This window comes from Manihot esculenta, chromosome 9, assembly GCF_001659605.2.
Source record: "Manihot esculenta cultivar AM560-2 chromosome 9, M.esculenta_v8, whole genome shotgun sequence".
Taxonomy (NCBI): domain Eukaryota; kingdom Viridiplantae; phylum Streptophyta; class Magnoliopsida; order Malpighiales; family Euphorbiaceae; genus Manihot; species Manihot esculenta.
The window spans coordinates 20,036,734-20,043,288 of NC_035169.2; positions in this window are offsets into that span (position 1 = coordinate 20,036,734).

The window sequence follows — 6,555 nt, forward strand, 5'->3', positions numbered from 1 at the left end:
AAATCATTACAAATTTGTAATTCTTCTTTTTGGATTATACTTACAATCTGTCCGTATGTCAATTTACTATAAGGTATTGGGTTTCCATAATGGTATTTTATATTATTCCTAACTTTTTCTCCTAAGAAATAAGAAAGTCCTGCTAGAAATTTTTCTTTCCAAAAATCTTGGATTGAATCATCTCTTAACATTAATTTAGTTAGAAATGTAATTTTATAATACTGAAAATCACTTAATTTTTTACATTTTAAATTACTCAATAGTTCAGCATTTTTTTCCTTTAAGTGTGATGGGTCTCCTATAAAATGTAATGAAATTGTTTAAATTAATGTTAATACTGCATCTTGAATAGTTTATCCTAATTCGTTATATATAGGTTCACCCTCGCTATTTACTTGGATTGAGTTTAAAATTTCTAATTACTGCCTATCTGCTAGATGATAATACCATCATTCTTTTAACTGTCCTGTGAAACCTGCTATAATTATTTAGCTATTGCCCTATCTGAAGCAAAAGACTGGGTTTTATACACGTTAGCTGTCATAGTCATATGTTGTAATAAACTTAAAATATTATACTCAGACAATCCATCTATATTTCATTCATAGACTGTCGAAGCATTATTCTTAAATTGAGAAGTATTATTTAGTTTATCTAATAATCTTAGATTTGGTGCTCTACTTACTATTTCTCTATGTGATATGAGATTTCTTTCAAATTGTTTTATATCTTCTGACTCTGGTTGACTTTGCTTAGTTTCAGATTCTGACTCTTCTTCTTCTATTACATTTATATTTTTAGACTGAGGTATTTCTGAAGCTACATTCTTTGTACACTCTGAAGACTCATATAAATATATATATATATATATATACACCATTGTAATCTCATATATGTCTATATATCTATAACCTACTATAACCTACTTGAGTCTGTCTCAATTTCTAGTAAGTATCGATTAAAACAATAGTGTATAATGTACTATAAGCAAAGAACAAATTAGATTTCATTAATAACAAACGTAAAATGCCAAATCTAAAAGATCATAAAACTTTTATGAATCAACCTTTGCTAGATTCTCTTCTATTTGACAGGGTTAGTGTTGGAGAAATGGAACAAATCTCACATTGTTATAAGATAAAAGAAAAAAAAAAAGGATTTATAAATTAAAATGAGAGCAAATCAAAATGCATAAGGGTATTTTGAAGAAGGCCATCACAAGAAGTCCAACACTTCACATTTGTCATGGATCGAACTGAGTCAAATTTTCTAATATGGTGGCATTTTGTAAAAAGCCATCATAATAAATCCATCAAGCTCAATTGGAGTTTTAGTTCTTCAAAAGATATAATTCTATGTCCAAATAGGACTTAATAAATAGAGCTAATAGAGCTAAAATTTTGAAGACACATTCTAGCTTAATTTCAATTGAAATTTCTAAAAGTATAAATTAAATAAAAATAAGTGAAAATAGACTAAATTGGAACTATATAGCTAAGACACATGCAGTTGTTATGTAGAAGTCCTAAATATGATTGTATCTGTATGATGTCCAAAATTGACATTAAATTCATATAGAAAATTATCTAGAAGTTAAGTTGCTGATTGAAACATGGAAAAAAAAGGAGATGATTATGCTAAAGGTGAATTGATTAATTACAAAATTTTGCTGCATATGCATCAATAAATTTGGGTAATGGATGCATTATGGGAATTGCAATTATGAATATAAAATTTTGCTACATTCACATTTCACTTGCATATAATAAAATAAAAAAACATGATTATAAGCTCCCCTAACTCATATTTAAGATTAAGTATTGGGGAACTGACGTACTAATAAGGAGATATAATATTGGTATCCAATGTTTACGCAAGATGGCGTCTGAAAGAAGGCGTCACTGCTCTCGAACTTATACAAGCCAAGTGATGTGCTACACTCTTTTCATGGCATAGTGCGACATTTGGAAAAAAGTGTCGCAGCCACCTCGTTTCCTGTCCATCAGTGAAGTGAACCCCTAATTTATAATAAAATTAGATAATATCACTGCATTACCACATTTCTTTCCTTATTGAAGCATATTACATGTGTTTTGAATTTCTCTAAGTTATTTAATATTTGCACTCAATTGTTTTATGAATTTATTGTTGGAAAAATATGATAAAATGATGAAACACGAATCGTGTTGAACACTGTCCTTAAGGATTTATTTTGTAATCTTCATGATTAAACAGATTCTTCTGAGATTTAATTTTCAAGATCAGAATAACTAGAATTTATCTCAAATTTAGAACTCAGCAGAAAACACAAAGGAAAGAAAGAATAAAGTAATGAATGGGAGTTCTTATCTTTGTAAAGATGAAGACTATTTATAGTAGAAAAATCGACCGTTATATATGGTTATAAAAATCTCGAGACAATATAATAAAATCATAACAGTCAGATTTAATATTATATTTAAATCTCATAAATAAAATATTTAATGACCATAAAATCTTTAACAACCATAAAATATTTAATGACCATAAAATTTTCAACGACCATAAAATGTTTTGAAATCTAAACTAATTTTACAACAATCCCCCACAAATTTCAAAAGATTTTTTATTGCTGGATTTAGAAATTTAGTTTATATGTTTAGAATCTGGTGTCTTTTAGATTATGAAGCAGACCTAGATTAATAAGACTTAACATACATAGTAATTGGTGAAACTTTTGTTTCTATGAACTAAAACTCTTTTTTGTATGCTAATTTTTCATCAATCTCATAACACTACACAAATCTTGTTGTCAACGCTGTTTTGCGCTAATAGGTCATGCACGCGCCTGGTAGTTCATAAATGCTCTAGAGATTATGCTATAATCTCATAGAAGCGGCCCCATTCTACACTTATATAGGTGATATCATCAAGTGTATACTACAATTTATACACCACCCATAAGGGATATGAATATCATTAAGAGCTTCCATCTCATCCTCTCATTAATGCAGTCTAGCACTTCTCATACCATAGAAAGGGACAATAATAAATAATGTTATTAAAATTAACAAGTGACTTATTATTACCCATATGAACATTTTTAATGGAATCTCCAATCACAAAGGTTGGGTTTTCATCACTGTTAATTTCAAATTGGCTCAAGTCCCATTTCCCTCGATGTTTCATCTATTAGTTTTTTCCCTAAAGGTTTAGTCAGAGGATCGGCCAAATTCACTTCTGACTTCACATAATCAATGGAAATAGTTCCATATTTCAGCAGCTGCTTAACACCATTATGTCTCAGACGAATATGTCTATTTTTATCATTGAAAGTTTTATTCTTTGCAATGATTATTATCGCTTGGCAATTACAATGCATTGATACAGATGATATTGGTTTTATTCCTAACGGAGTATTTACTAAGAAGTTTCTTAGCCACTCAGTTTCAGTTCCAGCTAATTTCAGAGCAATAAACTCTGACTCCATAGTGGATTTAGCAATGATATTTTATTCGGTTGATTTCCATATAATTGCACCACCTCCTTGAGTGAATACATAATCACTGGTGAATTTTATCTCATCTGAATCTGAAATCCAGTAAGCATCACTGTATCCTTCTAATACAGCGGAAAATCCACTATATAAGATATCATAGTTCATGGTACCTCTCAAATATTTCATTAGTCTAACTAATATAGCCCAATGATCAGCATAATCTATAAGCATTCAATTAGACGTTTTAGAACTTATTTTTCATTTCTTAGGATGAGGAAGATTTACTTTAACAAGACACTCCCACACTTTTAAATATTTTAATTTAAGTGTATAACCTTTCCAAAATTCATAGGGTATCCTATTTTGTAGATAACAAGCAGATAATAAAGCTTTCTCTCAAAGGTTATTAGGTGAAGAGGAACTTATTAATAAAGCATTCATCATTTCTTTTATTGTTCTATTTTTTCTTTCCGCTACTCCATTGGATTCAGATGAATAGGGTGGAGTAAAATCATGAATTATTCATTATTTCTCACAAAAGTCATTAAATGAGATATATTCTCCACTTCTATCTGATCTAATTCTTTTTATTTTCCTATTTAATTGATTTTCTATTTCAGTTTTATATACTTGAAACATATCAAATGCTTCATCTTTGTTTCTAAGTAAATATACTTTAGTATATCTAGAATAGTTATTACTAAAAATTACATAATATTTTTTACCACCTCTAGTCATAGTTTGTTTTAAATCCCCTAAGTCTGTGTGTATTAAGCTAAGTAATTCAGATTCTTTATGTGTAGTTGAATATAATTTTTTTTGTTGACTTAGATTCTACACAAATCTCACATTTATTTAAACATGTATTATCAGTGCCAGATATTATACCAATATATTAGCATATCCTAATCTAACATGCCATAAATCAAAGAATCAAACAAGTAAGCAGAAGAAGATACATTTCCATTTGTTATTGTAGAAATATTGAGAACAAAGAGTCCCTGATTACAATAACCTTTTCCAATAAAAATGTCATTTTTAGTCAGTACAATTTTATCTGACTCAAAAGACACCTTAATCCCAGTCTTTCTCAATAGAGCTACAGAAATTAAATTAGCTCTTATATTAGGTACATAAAATATTTCATTAAGTGCCAAGGTCTTGCCAGATATAAGTTTGAGAAGAACTTTCGCTTTACCAATGACACTTGTAGTCCTAGAATCATCTAAATACACATATTTTTCTCCTTCCCTCACTGTAGTGTAAGAGGTAACTGTATTTTTGTTTGCACAGATATACCTAGTAGCACCAGAGTCTACTACCCATTCTTGCACATTAGCTACAAGAAAAGTTTGAGAAATGACCGCAACAATAATGTCATCTCCTTCAACTAAATTTACTTTTGGTTTAAGAGGATTGTCATTTATTACTCTTTTCCTACACTGAGGTGCATGATGACCCGGCTTACCACATACAAAATAATGTCATTTCTTTTTAAAGGTGGGATTATTAAACTTAGATTTGTAATCAGATTTCTTATTTTCGTACCTGTTATTTGATTTGTGCACTTTTTCTTGTACAAGATTTGCTTTTGTAGTTAGCTCTTTACCTTTTGCAGCTTTAAGTTCCCTCCTGTTTGTACCTTCAATAATAATATGGGTGATGAGTTATGACAATGTCAACTATTTGTGCTTGTGTTTTAGTTGTTGTTTGTAGTCACTTCAGGAATTTGATAATTTTTCTATCAGCACTCCAATCACAAATTCATCTTGTAAAGTGATGTTTTCTGCTCTAAGATCTTCTAGAAGTTTATGGTACTCATTGATTTGCATTTTGATGTCTTTTTCTTCAATCATTTCCCATTTATAAAAATTGCCAATTACAAATTTTTGTTTTCCAGCATCCTTAGCACTATATTTCAGGTTTACTGAATCTCATATTTTGTTGGCTTCCTTGTAGGAACAGTAGACATCAAAGAGATCGTTAGAAAGAGTACTGATAATTGTATGTCTACATACCTTATTAGAATAGACTAAGATTTCATGTAACTTTGGATCAACAGCGGGTACAGGTCTTGATTTTGTGAGTGTTGAAGCAACTTGAGGGAGATTTTCCTAATGGTAAGCCATCTTCCATTCTTGAGGGTATTTTTAACTTCTTTAGCTTTTTAACTTTATTTTTCCGTGGTAAGCCTTAAGGGTATTTCTGGTAATCGATGTCCGAAACCGGTCTTTTCAGAGCTTGGTGGAGCAGCGCATTGCTGAAGAGTGCTGGGATGAAAACATCATTGTCACTAGTGAGGCCCGCAGACGGATCATTGAGTTCCAAAAGGTTATTAAAGACCTCACTAAACAACTGAGAGAGATGAAGGAGGAGGTTGCCCAGGCCTCCCAATGAGTTTATGCAGTTGAGTCTCAGCGAGACGAGGTCTTAGCGTAGCTGTTCTCTTTAGAGAAGTCCTACTATCAACATGATGAGACAAGGGCCAACGTGATGAGGCTTTAGCTCGCATGTTGTCCTTCTGCATGAACTCAATAAGCACATTGAGGACCTTGATAGAACCAAATTCAGACCACTTTATAATGATACTATTAATGTTTATTTACACTTTTTATGCCTAATTTTGTGATTTTAATCTTATTTTGCAGAAAATGGTGTAAAGAGACAATTTGGTGAAAATGCCTCTAAAACTGCCTAAAATGGAGCAAGGAAGAGCAAGCATGGCAAGTGCAACTTGAGAGGAGACAAATAAGGAAAGTAGTTTGAAATTCAAATTTCAAATCCTCAAGAGCATTCAAAATTCAAAATCAAGATTCAGCTTATTATGGAAAGTGCTAAATAAGGAAAGTGGCAAATAAGGAAAGTGCATTCAGTAAAGCAGTTTGAAATTCAAAATCTTCAAGAATCCTTTTCCTTTATTGAAGAAGCCAAATCTTTAGAAGATGTACATTCAAATTTGAAATTCGAATTCAGCTTCTCAAGGAAGCCAAAGGAGACACGCATGCCACCTCAAGTCTTGCACATTCAAAATTCAAAATTCAAAAAGAGGCTCCACCTCATCAATGCAAGGCATGGGC